This window comes from Zootermopsis nevadensis, unplaced genomic scaffold (assembly GCF_977971745.1).
Source record: "Zootermopsis nevadensis isolate Lab colony 2312 unplaced genomic scaffold, Znev_1.0 Znev_ptg000008l, whole genome shotgun sequence".
In the NCBI taxonomy this organism is placed as follows: domain Eukaryota; kingdom Metazoa; phylum Arthropoda; class Insecta; order Blattodea; family Termopsidae; genus Zootermopsis; species Zootermopsis nevadensis.
Genome location: NW_028259140.1, coordinates 5,560,546 through 5,575,434, shown reverse-complemented (window position 1 = coordinate 5,575,434; position 14,889 = coordinate 5,560,546). Strand labels below are relative to the sequence as shown.

Sequence of the window (14,889 nt, the reverse complement as noted above, 5' to 3'; positions counted from 1 at the left end):
TGATGAAGGTTGATTGCTTCCAGAATCAGGTTGATCATGGGTGCAAAAAGCGTCTTTTAAACTTCAGGCAATTTTACCAGATTACACGGCGCAATAATTCACAACAGTACTTTCATCTTCTTGTGATTCACAATTCTTTAAAGTACAAGAATTAGGCCTATAACTTTTGAATATGATAATTTAAGAAGATGCCTACAATGGCTAAAAGGCTTACAAATATGAAACCAGGAATACAAATACAACCCTGAACTGTATGATATAATAACTTTAAAATTATTGTTCTTTTTATTTTTCAAAGTATTTTAACTTTTTAAGATTATAAATTCTGCTTAAGGGTGTAATTTCTAATAATTCTGTTCGATAAACTTGAGAACCTATAACTCAACTTTCGAACATAAGGCGTTATTTGAATATTAATTTGAAATTAAATTTCTCTTGTAAAGTCACTGTAGAATAATTATATTTTGACGTAATTTTGAAAGAGTATAAAATATATGACCATCCTTGTATCAGGGAATTCACAAAACAGAGACTGATATTTAACATAATCTTTTCGTTATCTAAATTTATGTTCAATAACTACAAAGCACGAGAAAAATTAATTCCTTAAAACTTCCACAGCGTACGTTTCAACAATTGAGACTATTATCCTTCCAATTCTAAAACAAATGAAGTTATATAAACTAGGAATTAATACGTTTGCAAAGTTTACTCACTTTCTGCATATGTTTTAATTACTATTGCGTTTCTGTGAGTTACATATTTATTTAGTTATTTGTGATTTACAAGTTCAGTAACTTTTAAAACCAGAATAAAATTGAACAATTTGAATGGTTAAGATGGCAAAAATATTTTCACAGAAGTCTTTGTCTTATAGCGCTGACATTGCTTTCATTACAACCATCACAACTTATTTTTATATAAATACTTAAGTCTCAAAAGCAAATTTTGTATCAGACTGGATAATACTAACTGAAGGTTTCAACTTCTAAAAATACAAAACAAAAAAACTAATTTCCATTATAGAATATCTTATACCTTCAAAGACCTAAAGTTCGATTTTGTTAAGAATTTATAATACATTCTGGAGACGTAATATACAGTCACACCTACACAGAAATCTGTGCGTAACATTTAATTTCCAGCGTTCAAAACAATAGCAATCCTGCAAATAAAATTCAGTTAACAAAATAATAAGTTGCACTTTATTTTTATGGAAAAAATTGATATGAAGTTTATTCCGTTGTTTACAAAATTTGTCTGTCACCAGAAATTGTGGCCTGTTTCAAAACTGAGTAAGGAAACTTATACGTTCTGTTCCACGATAAAAGTGTAGGTTACTTATGTTTTAATTAATTTTGAATTAAACGTTAAACTCTGTAAAATTTTATTAACATAATCTCTGTTCCGTTGCGTTCCTTGGCAGTGCCATCTTTTCAAAAACAGCTAAATTCTTAAATATTATTTAGACGACTTTCGAAAAAACCCATTACATTTGTATTCATTATGATTGTGTTCCTTTTTCCTTCATGATGTTCCATATTAATATCTGCTGAAGCTTTTAGTTGAAATTACTAATACGTTTTTGGATCAAAATGTCATTTGCATGCTCCATGCATCAACCGTGAAAAAAATTTTAAATGCAGAATAGAATATAACAACTGATACTTGATGTTCAATAATATAAACACTTAAGTTTCGAGTATTTGTTTCAAGTTGTCGAGCATACACAATTATTTACTTCGCTTTCTAGAAATTAAAAAAATTAAAATGTGAAAAAATCGTATCAAATTGGTGTCATCTGATCCCACTTTTACAAGTGAATTGGTAATCGAAGTTTTCAGCTTTCAGCTGTAATGACGGCTCGAGAAGAACTATTATTAGCTTCACAGGTGCGTGGAAGTGGTTTAATCATTCGCCGAAGCGTTACATCTCGGTTCGATAGTGTACTGCCACTTTTAAAAATTCACAAGATAAGTTGTCCACTTCATACCTCGATTTTAGCAAATAAAAACGATTACGTTCTGATGCAAAAGTTAAAACCTGCGTGTACACGCTACTCCGCTACATTGCCTAGCGGGTTAAGAGCATTCCTAGAAATATTTATAATTTTTTATTCTATTGAAATTCAGTATAGATCTTTGCGGGATTGGCCAATACGAAGGAGCCTACCTACACAAAACGAATTTTTATCCAGAGTGGAATTAGAATTCGTAATCCCATTATTCCAGTTACCTACAACAGTTTCTAGCTTTAACAGAATAAGTACTGAGATCGTTGCCGATACGAAAGAAATTCCTTAAAAACAATCCTAAATCCGCACGTTCCATTATTCAGAAGAAAATATGTAGTATGATAAATACGAAGTATGTCTTAGATTCTGATAAGAACGTCCACACAAAAGAATAGGCTTGTAATATGACAACGGTATTTAACGGGTCGTAATTCAAATATTTGCCATTGTATTACTAAATAAGTTCCCGTCAGTTATTTATGTGTTGACTTTGTCTATTGTTTTTCCATGAAGTAAACAGAATTAATGCCTTCTAATAAATTTTAGTGTGATCTCCGTCCGCATGTTTCACCTCATGCTATTATTTTAACAAATTAAATAAAATTTAATCTAGCTGTCTACTATTAAAAGTGTCGAAGTTTGTCTTCGGTCTATAGAGTTCAGGGAAGCCTGCGTTTTACACGAATGCTTTCCAGCTCCTCAATTAAGCTATGGACTTATCAGTCCATGGCTTCTATGACAAAAGTTTATTAAGATCTACGAATCTTTTAATCCAATAGCGCACGATTAGATTTTAAGCGCAAGAAAGCGATTTAGTTACGTATGTGAATGTTTAATATTGGTTTGTTTTCATTCGTTGTTTAACGTCGCTGCCAACTGCTTGCATTACATAACATCGAAAGCAGGATCATCAGAAAATACCGAGTTGGAGATGATGTGGAAAAATAAATCCTGGTTGTGGCACAAAAATTATTTCTGTTCACCTACTCGCGCGTGCGGATTAATTTAATCTTTCTGAAACACAACTTTTATTGAGATGACTACCTTATGTGATACTGCGTCGTGTAATCTGGTACAAGTTTGTAGGGGTTTCAGAAGTGAATTTCTACCGGGGCTACAAGTCGGAAGAACCCAGAAGGCAGCATTATTCAACGCCGTAAAAATCTAAAATCTCACAACAATTTTTTTCAAAATAAGATTGTTCAAAATTATAAACCTAAACAAGTAAAAGAACATAAATTTTGGAAAGACGCCAGTCAGAAGGCTTGTGGGGTAATGAAATTTAAAATACAATTTCAAGAGTTGGCTTAAACATTCCGTTATGTAAAATGTAAGGTTGTAATCTGTAGCTGCGAAATGCAATAAAATGAACGAAAGGGGGGGAATGCGAAAATTGTATCATAAGACAGGTTCAGTGTACCATTGAGCAGATAGGCATAGGAACACCGAATGGGAGGAGCCGATCTGGACGACAGATCTTTGTTAAGAAAGGGGTGGTCCAGAACATGTTGTGCGAGTTGTCGGAGAAGAGTAAGTTTATGAAAGAGATTTAGAGAAGTAGAAACTGCAGTTGGTGTGAGGAAACCAGTGAAAGTTGAAGAAAAAATTAGTAACAGTTCTCAGATTCTGTGGGAGCAATTAATTAATATAACAGAGTAAATTTGCATTTGTACAAAAAATCTGAGATGCAAATATACACTTGGATGTAATACAGATTTTGAAAAAATTTTAATAAAATTTTGATTTTCTTCTATTAATTTACGAAATTCATAGTTCAACGTCATAGATTATTAGAACTATGGGGTACACATTCTTTTCGGACATTCTGTATTTTATGCATTTTAATTAAGTGCAAGTAAGGACTTAATATTTTAACTAACAGCTTCAATTGACCACTGTAAGTTAAAAAAACAAGCAAATGAAAGACGCGATGCATTCTACGTAGGATGATATTGGCAGTAGATTTTCATGCAATCGAAATACTTAAGTGCAGCATATTTTGGCTCCCTGCGCATGCCCCACTTGTCAATCGCAGGGCTACGTGCTTCACCTGAGGTTGAGAAATTAAGGTTTTTTCCCCAAGCATTTTTTAAATCAATTCGCTTTGAATTCACAGTACAAACACTAGGGTACTTGTAATTTCATTCTCTGTTCAAAATTTGGACTGGTTAGCGTGGGTGCCTGAGGCATAACGTCAAGTCAACTGACGGCGTATTGCCTGACTGCTGGCTACCTGTTCCACGTTATTGTACTAAACCACTCCTGCCACACCAGCCCCATGTTGGAAACACCTTAAAAATCTAATGAGAGCGTCTCATGAAGGATGGAATTGGAGAGGCTGATGAGAACATTTTACTTCATATTCTATTATTCAGATATGTCGATTTTGGACACATGAGAAGCTACTAACTGCAAGTTCGCCTTGCATTGCGTCTCGATACTGCTCTATCAATTCTATAGCATTGTACGTGAAGGTCTTGTATTTCCTCATTCTATCTGAGTTCATACTCTGTTTACAGTTTGAGATTTCTCGATGCATCTAATTTCCTTAGTTCGCAGATGGTAAAAGAACTTCAGAGCAAACACATCCAGCCCAGCGTATGTAACAATCCTGCTTGATACGTCTCCTCTCTTCAATATTGAAACAACATGTCACTGTATAACTACTTTAGAACTAAAAATTAGGCGTTCGTCTTAAATTTCATACACATCTTTGTGATTCTGTGTGATATAGGTCTACTCACATTCATAATGTTTCAGAATGTTTAAACATTAAGACGCCTCAGAGACAAGAAATTCGTTTGTCTTTCACATTTCCTCTGTGACCAAGCCAAATTAGATTCAAAATAACCTATACGTCCTTTAATTAAATTATTTAGGGCCAGAATAATACTACACATGCCTTAGAGAACATTTGAAAAGACTCGTTTCCAGCATCCAGAAAGCATCGTATGTAAAACGAATACGAGTAAAATCTCGATAAAAACTTACATGTAAGAGTTTATTTGAGAATTTGGATGAAACAGCAGTGAAAACACAAACTATTTTGTAAAACTTTCCAGGTAGTTACTGATCACTTTCGTCTAAATGTTCCTGACCATATCACATAACAAATGTACGTCTTGTTGATAACTATACATGAAGATAGGGAAATTATACTATAGTAGCATAATATTAACTGACAAGCTAACTATAGGGAATCCATTTAAAATGCACAACGACACTTTATGGTCTATGATTAATAATTCGGTTTCCGTATAATATGTAATAATAATGTATCAATGATCAGCATGTAACTATGGAAAATATGAACTGAACTGGGACGTTTACAGTACTAATATTCTAATTCTTGTCTTTACACACTTCCAGAAACCGTTCAGACAGTCAGCTGAATAACATTAATGATATTATGAAGTAAAACAGCTATATTTTTCGTGTTTCCGACATATCTGACAAGTTATTAATGTGAACTTGGAGACTAATTCTCGTACATAAAGCCACTGAAATTAGGGACATTTCAGATTCGCGAGGGACCGAGTATAAAATGCCTGTCTTCTGGGTAGTTGAACAGTGCATTCTGGCACAAAATTGTAGACGTTTCAGAGGTACGTGATACTTGTTTTAGTAACTGATTGTCTTGAAGATGAAGACCACAAGCACATCTTAAACATCGGTAAACTTCACTCGACTACACTTAAGCAACAACGTAGAAGACAGTTATCTTCAACCAAATTAGATTTCGAAATTGTAGTTTAAGAAAGAAAACTATGGATATAAAAATAGTAAGGAACGTTGCACAGTCTACACTGTCTAATTACAAGATAAAGATTTTTCAATGGATACTAACAGTAATAATAAAGAGGAATTACACTACGTAGTATGTATGTAATGTAGTATTTTCTTTCTGCAGGAAATGAGAACGCATGTTCAAATCATACAAAACAAGAAATAATTACACACAAAATAGGCCTACTAATGTTCAGTGTTTCGAGTAAGAATGACCCATGAGATTTAAACTGAACATGAAGAAAAATTAAATGCTAATTACACCCGAACAATCACTCCTGAAAGCTAAATTTCGAAACTACTCTTTCTTTCTCATGTGCTACGCCGTCATGATAATAATCAGATACACTCGCTCTCGAACTAAAGCCCACAATGGATTCGGATATATTATATTATATTCGGGCAGTGAGGAGCCAGAAATACGAAATACTCTTTCAGTAATCATGGAAAAGTCTACATTCTCAATCAAAGTAAAATCACGAGACAGATGGCGTGTAAATTTCAGGATCTCACATCTGCGAATATGAAGACGACAGTTCTCTGGAATATAGATTTTAACCGAGGTGCTTATAGCCTCCATCATCATGTCGATAAACCTCAACATGTCGAGGGCAGCAAACACCTGTGAAACGTCACTGAACTCTTACCAGAGTACATAGCGCAACATCCCGTAAGGCCGTTATCTTTGGGCGATGAATATTTTTCGTCTTATCAAATAAGCGCCTGTGTAACTGCAAGTTTGTACAAATGTTGTGTATTTACAGATATCACAAAAGCGAAACAAACAAATTGTCAGAGCCAGTAGTCATCGCATAACGCATGAGTTGACAACAAATGAGTTTACAGTTGTGTAAACAATTTGAGTTACTTTCTAATGGATTACAGTGGTGTTTTACAGAGTACGCTTCAAAATTGGACACTAACAGACATCAGTAAAAATAACCTGTTAAAAATGAAGGGAACCTTTGTATTAATAGTTACGTCTTCTTCAGCTAATTGTGTTTTAAACCACTGATTCACAGCTGGGGGACCCGTACGTTGTGTCTAAAGTCTGCGGGTTGTATAGATTCTAGTCTTATTTCTGTTTATATGCTGTATATCTGTCGGTTTTAAGATATTCAACACAAATTTCCTTCAACACTGGAGTAAAAACATAAGAAACATTTCCTTCTATCGATATTTTCGTTAGTCTATATTCCATTTAATAAATAATTATATTTCAGGGAGAGTGTCTGCGTTACCATAAATGTGAAGAAAGTGCCTCGGTTCAGATTCAGGAACACTATTTCAAACTACAAGTAGTGTTTAAAAAAATTGTTTTAATTGTCCATTTGCATTTATTATGATTAATCCAAGTCTGTCACAACTTTATAATCAAATTATTTGTTTCAGCTACGAGAATTATTAATTTTCTCCAATCTCTAATGACATGCAGAATTTTAAACTAAAGTTTGGTCCAGAGCATGAAAACTTTGTCTAAAGGCACGGCGATAAACAAATAATTTCCCTATCTTCTTCATTACCTGATCTATTAACGTTGAGTTGCAGCTAAGTCAATGAGGAAATATGTCTCTAGTTTTAAACCTATACCAAACGAAGATCTTACATCAATAAGCAATATCTACAAATATTAAAAATTTTAGCTTGATCCAAAATTAAAATAATCCGCATTTTATAGTCAGATTTCTTTCTTTATGTATGTCTAGTAAATATAAAGGGGAATTTCTGACTACAGATATTGTAAATTTTTATTTGCGAAAGCAAATAATTATAGACTACGTTATAAAATTTATTTTGTATTAAATGTCATACGTAATAATGACTGATATGTTATGATCCGGAATACTGCAATATCCACATTACGTTTTTATCCATCTAGGGACTTCTGTATTCAAGTAGGAATACACAGAGTTTACGTGAAATCGGCAACGAAAACACATCATAGATCACTATGTTATGAGTATGTTTGTTCAAATAACAACATAAAAAAGACCGAGCGATGGAGCCGAGTCTTTATCACTCCTGCTTCTTTATTTATAAATATCTAGGTTCAAATCTTGGACACAAAATTAGTTATTCTGAGATTTTTCATAAATTTCCCTCCCAGGAAATTATTGGGAACTTATTTATTTGCGGTTCATTTATCGAGACTTCAACAGAACAGAGCATACAGCGTCGTATCACGCAACAAATAAAAAATAAATATAAAAAAGCGATCATGGTCTTAATTTAAATTCACGAAATCCGGAATCCGGGCTAAGATTTGAACGCGAGATCTCTCACATAAGAAGAAAGAATGTTAACCACACGACAGCGAAATCCAGTTACCCGAATGATTCTTCCAATTAAGCCACGGCTGTTACCATTAACAAACTTTGCGTTTCATTGATTACTGATTATCGTACCATTCGAAGCGACAGATTTACTGAAACCGTCGTTAAATTATAAACTGCAATAAAAAAACTAACTTCATAGAGGGCAGTTGTTCTTGAGAATCTGAAAGTTGGTCGGATTGAAATGAAAAATTGCTTCTTTTTGAGGAAATCGAAGGTTTATTACTGTTTCCACAAGAGGCCGCCACCGGTCGCTCTCCTGAGCCAGTCAAATGCAGTCCAAACCACCAAACCCCATTCACCTTAAAGCAATTGTCAACATTCTTCTCATTTTATGCCAAGTACTCCTTTAGAAGTTCCAAACAAAATGTTGTACGAAATTATTTACCTATGCGCGCTACATGGCTCCAGCTTGATTTAACCATCCTAGAAATATTTTGGGATTTTCCTTCTTCTTGAAGTGCCTATCCGTTCCGGATGTTGGCGATCATCATAGTAATTTGAGCTTTACTGGCTGCTACTTGAAACAGCCCTCCACGAGAACCAAGTTTTTAGGTTCTGAAGCCAGGAGATTCTTGGCCTCCAGGTCCTCTCTTTCCGAATACTTTCCCCTGGATTACCAGCTGAAGCAGCCCTTATCTATCACTGTTTCTCATGATATGACCGAAATATTCCAACTTTCTCTTTTTTATGGTGTTAACAACCTCGACGTCTTTGGGTAAGATTACAAACTGTTAATCGCTTCTCCTAAATCCCGCAATCTGTGGTTAACCTTGAGCGCGACACACCCATCCATACACAACAATTCATAAATAAACAATAAAACAACATTACAACTGTCATTACGTCATATAAATAATGGAAACTGATTTACGAATAATATTTTAGAGCACAGTAATCTGTAAATGCTGATAGTAATATTACTTTAATGATTCAGCTGTCAGAATGTGAAACTTAAATACGGATTATTTTAACTTTAGTAACATTTTAAATTTATCTCATGTTAATATCTTTCATATTCGATTTCTTATTACGTATTCAGGTGTTACGTGTTCAACATGTACACTAAAAATTCCTCTGCACTAATGACTTGTTAAGGTCCGTCTGTCTAGTAGGATATATTCGAGAACCACGAGACGGATTTATATAAAATTTGATGTAGAGATTCAAAATTGTACTTCTGAATACCCCACAAGATGTGATAACAAAATGACGAATTAGGAATAACCTGGGGTAGATATTGGGGTGATGCGATCCTCTGGGTAAAGTGGGTGGAAGATTCAATAGCTATAAAGTCAGGTTGAGAAGAATTAATAAGAATATTATGTGTAATCAGTTACGGAACACAATGTTCAAGCATGTTTCTCCTTATCACAGCAAAACAATTGTTGATATTTATATCTCTCTGCACGAGTACCAGTATCAGTGACAAAAATTAAAATGCAAACCCATTAGACACATCTTTTCAAGATAATAGAAGTTACATTTGTGTAATCATTCGCAATAAACACGTTTCATGAAAAATAATCCGGTAATGAGTAGAAACAATAATGTTAAGTTCATTCAATAGTACTTACCACACTCCTTTAGTACGAGATAAATCCCATTTGCATACAAACTTGCTAATGTTTCAGTTAGTTGCCTAAATTCAAAGAATTAAAATTTTTGTAGTGTGTCAGTTTTCGTATTTCAACGTAACAAGTACACTCGCCTAGTTAAACTTCAGACAGGTTAGTTTTAATTACCTCCTTTCAAGTAAAACTGAGTTTAATATGGCACTATAACAAAACACGCACTAGAAACACGGATAAGAAAGATTCACACGCACTGATATTTATCCTAAACACGGTTTATATACTTGAGAAAACAATTAAGTGGCAAGGCAATTCCACCGACCTTATAAGTTTGTTGTTCTTTCACTCACTGCATGAAGAAAAATGGCGTTGGGACGGAACTGCCACACGTGTTGGCCTTGAGAAGTAAAAGCCAAGACGTTCCAATGTACATACCTATCACGTGACTGAATATAAAAGTCTACGACCTCCTAATCGCGTCACATGAAGGGTTTTAATATTGGCGTTTAATCAATGTATATTAATAATATACGGAAAACATGTTATTCTTACGAGGGATTATTTTATAAACTTCATTTCACTGGTAAGTATTGATAGGTATAGAAACATTTATACCATCATCATGGCCAATTTTTAATGTATGTAATACTATAAAATTCTGTTTGTTTAATTTTTAAACCCATCTGAAAAATCATGGATACTTTTGCCGTAAAATGAATTTACAGCATAAATAAAGCTTATTTAAATACATATATATCGGAATGAACTTAAGGACTTATCATCTAATCAATTTTATTTATTTGTATTTAATGTCTACATTCATTCTTAAATAAGAAAAACCTGTTGTTTCTTACGGATGTAAAAATTAAGCTCATTTCTTAAATTCGTAAATTGAATAATTTAGTAACGAGGAACAGATTAACTTCAGCAAGAACTTTCAGCAGAACACCGCTGATAAAAATCTCCCACAATGGACACGATCCTCATAAACGACTTCTTGAACCCCCTGTTTCCGAAATCTTGATGTTATCCTCTCATATTCTTTTCCAACTTATCGTCTGTCAAGACCAAATTTTATGTTCAATTCTTGTCCCCCCGTCATAGGTTCAATATCAGGTTCTCAAGGCGACGAGCATAAAGCTGTCTTCTGGGACGTCGCGCCGTACAGTCTGGTAGAAGTTTACCGACGTCACCGTGATCAGTCTGATGTTGGATGCATTAATCACCCCTGAAGCGTCGATTAGCTTCTAACATACAGCATGGAGAAACGTCCCAGAAGGCAGTCATCTTCAACGCCATAATAGTTTTCATGATTTCACTACCACAACGAGTTAGCTGTTCATGATTGAAACACGTTATAGAGTTCCTCAAATATCTCGATTAGAATGTTTCATATTTCTTAAGGACGTAAACTTCTATTTGATTTCAAAGAACAGTAATTTATGTAGTCAGATCAAACTACGATATCGGCAAAATTATTTTGTATTTCTTGTCAAGTAGTGTTTTTAGAAGTCGACAACAGTTTTTAAACTAACGAATAAAATTAGTATAATTTGTTCTGTATTTATTTGTCGTTTATTTAAAGATTCTGTCATCATCCAAAACTAGCCACGATGCATGATTAATACATAATAAATTGGAAAGGATTTGGAAGCAAGTGGTCGTGGCCTAAATGAATGCATTAATCCGGAATTTGCCTAAACGGACTAAGGAAAACCATAGAAATCTCTTTCACTGTAGCCGGTTTCGGGGCTGAGATTTTAAACCGGAAAATCCCAAACACGGAACTAAAGTTATAAACACTGGGCAGCGACGTTCGTACCTTTTGTAACAATAAATGGACCGTGTGCTCAGTATGTACTGATACATTAATAATTGAACCAAAATGTATGAAAACGACATGAAACGAGGTCACCTAACACAAAATAACCTTAAAAATCTCTAAATTCTTCTGTTGTTATCTAAAATAAATTACCGAAATAGACCTGTGGTTCTCACAAGGCAGATTTACTCGAAGTCCATTAAAAATTCGGCTGTTAAGCGAGTTCTGTATGTCCATCCAGATCGGTTGAACCTTCAAAACTAAGGGTGTTAAGCAACATTTAGAAAACACATCTTAGCAACATAATCTTGATGTCGGTTTTCATTCTCTGGACTGTGACACCTGCTTATTTTGAAGATAGAAGCAGTATGTTCCTCAGAAAACATGATAACTACATCCTTCAAAGCTCACGCGACGTTAAAACCAAGATAAATAACAGCCACGTATTCAACTCCAGATCTCATAAAATTATGAACCTAAAAGTTATGTCGTTCCTGCCTGAATTGGTTCTTGCACCTAGCGAATAAGAGACACGAATGTGTCCTGTAAATTGGTGCTCAACTAGACGGTAGACGAACCGAGCGTAATCCTCAGTAGAAGCATGGAAGATTTTTAAAGGAAATGCACGCGCGTGTACATTGTGCTAGATTGCCATAAGCCGGTTTGGACCTCTTCGCCTTTTCTTTGTTGGGATGGCACGATAGAAGTTTTGGGGTCCCGTAATGTGTTGCTCTGCAAGATTCTGAGGACAGAACAGGTAGGTCCGGATATGCTATGATACCTGAGCCACGTGCCAGCAACTTCATAATGGAAGCAGGTAACTACGTAATTCAAACACTGCGTTTAAATATTTTGATAATTCTTTGACTTCCTCAAGTATTAAAATAACTTTAAGAGCTAATATTCAGAAAATAAATATTTTTGTGGTGAGATTTTAGGTTCTCACGATGGCAAATATGAAGATGGCTGTCTTCTAGTATTTTGCACTGGTAGAGTTTAACTGAGGTTCAGAGGTATTGTCTATCATAAGGGCGATGAAGCACCTCTGACACGTCGGTCAAACTCTACCAGACTACATGGCGCAACGTCCTAGATGACAAGACAGTCATATTCTTAAATTTACACGTCCGGAACCTATTAGTGTTAAAATGAATTACCAACACAAGAAATCTGTATTCCTCTGGCAAAATCATAAAATGAAATCATATAAAACCTGTTAAGGAACGTACTGGAGTTCAACGGAAATGAAACCAATTAGTAACGACGACAAGTGAACAATGGTTATCCCTTAAATGGACATTTTACATGAATCAATATCATGGATTTTTTCAACGGTTTTGAAGTAAAAAGATGAAGAAAATTTCAAGATTTTTTTGAAAACCGATACGTAAGTAACCATGAAACACATATTAGGATGTCACAAGTGTGAAAATTTACATTTCGCACTGGCATCTAGACTTTGCCTGGAAACGTCGGTGTCGTTACTGACGAACAGATATAACCAAGAATAATACAACGCTACGAAGGAAAGTGGGATCAAGCCACGGTGTGTAACTTATGTTTGTATCCTCATATACAGAAATACTGGATCTAAAATGTATGTTCAGTGAAGAATTATAGCAATATATTTTATTTATTTTTTATTTATCGACAGTATATAGTTTAAGTATTTGCTACACTACTTGACTTTTACATATGAGTAAAAATTTGACAATGAGAGCAAAACACAAAAACAGAAATGAAGCCGGTAAATTAAAATTCAGGAGAACAACAAATTACATTTTATGAGATATAAGATGAATAAAGATATCTTGAAATAACTAGAAGCCGAAATAGCATTAAACAATTTTCTATGAAGACAACTGACTTCAACATGTGACAAAGAAACACACTTCCAAACCTGTAAAAAATTACAGACCACGTGAATTAAAGAAGCACAAAAGACCATTAAAAATAATTTAGATGAGTGAAACTGGAACACGTCAACACATGGTTTAACTATTTGACTGCTAGATGATGGTATTGATAACTAAACACTACTTATAGATACACTTCTATATAATGAGTAAATAATAATCATTTTTACGCAATTACATTTTATGTCAATTTTTATACATTTTTCACAATAATTTTAAATTTACTGTAAATAATAACACATGATTTTAATAGATTTCTTGAGATAAGGTTATTTCATATAGACAGAAAGATGTTATTTTGTCTGCGTTAAGAAGACATTCAAACTTGTTATCCACTGTAATTTTACACGATGCACAAAAAGGCAACTATGCATGTTAGAATATTCGAGGCTTCATGATTATGTTAAATGTCCTTTAATTACTGAAGACGTTCAACTCATTTAAATATTATCTGCCTTACACAGCCTATTTAACACCTACAAGTCCCCACTTCATTCTTCTCTACCGATATTTGTGGCCGTCTCTTAAGCCCATTTTGCACGACAGAAACACCAACATTTAAGAAACAAAAGGACCCACATATATGTGAATGATAATTACTCTTCGAATCCGTTCGGTTCTCTGATGCGGGAGGCGTGGCGCCGAATATATACGACCAATAGCAGCATGGTCATTTTTAAACGGGAAAAAAAAACGATTTTCCCACGAGAACACAGAGAAATGCTATGTTACATCTAATTCTTTTTTCCATGTTCTGTAACTTTGCAGAGGAGAAATAATAAATCACGAGAATTTTTTTAAATTAAGATTTAAAAAGTCATCTTCTTGCTGGCTGGCGCGCAAAATATTGACATACAACAGGCATCTCTAAAATATAATAAAGTATATAAAACTTTAAAATTTCTCATAAGAGTGATCAGAGCTCTTTATTAAATAAGAAAGAGAAAAAAATAATGTTTGAAAAATTAGAGTTAAGAAATGGTACTTTTTTGAACTGAAGTTCCTAAGAAAGTTATTAATCATTATAAAAGGGACACGTGTAACGAAAAATCAGTTTTAATAAAAGAAACAAATGGGTTCAAACGCAGAAATGATAGCTCATTGAACATTTACAACCAAAACAATAAAAAACGATTATTATGTAGATTATATCAAGTCATTAATGAATTCCCTCACATTTATAAATTCAGTGAAATTTTCACCTACACTAACAAATTTATGCACAGATTTCTAATTAAAATTTAGTTGAAATAGCCATGATCTTGTAAAGAGATGTGGCTCAAAGTTAATGTTTTCAGAAAGCTATTCATATCTAAAGAAAGCAAAACACTCTCATCTAGCAGAGACTTATAAAGAATATATTTATTTAAAATTTATCATTACCAAATCCTCGGAACAGAGCTCTCGTTGAGACGCTGATAGCCGCTCAGCTAGACAGGCTATT

General features: G+C 34.1%; 1 protein-coding gene across 8 annotated transcripts in view; it reads right to left on the bottom strand.

Moving 5' to 3' along the window:
• Positions 1 to 14,889, bottom strand: part of LOC110833876 (uncharacterized) — a 332,060-nt gene that overhangs the window by 282,998 nt on the left and 34,173 nt on the right. For 5 of the 8 annotated variants that reach the window (XR_015534109.1, XR_015534106.1, XR_015534108.1 and 2 more), the window contains exon 1: positions 9,711 to 10,073. The exons of the other annotated variants lie outside the window; for them this stretch is intronic. The gene's annotated coding sequence lies outside the window, so the exon portion shown is untranslated. Of the gene's footprint in view, positions 1 to 9,710; positions 10,074 to 14,889 lie in introns of those variants that run through there. 8 annotated transcript variants of the gene reach the window in all.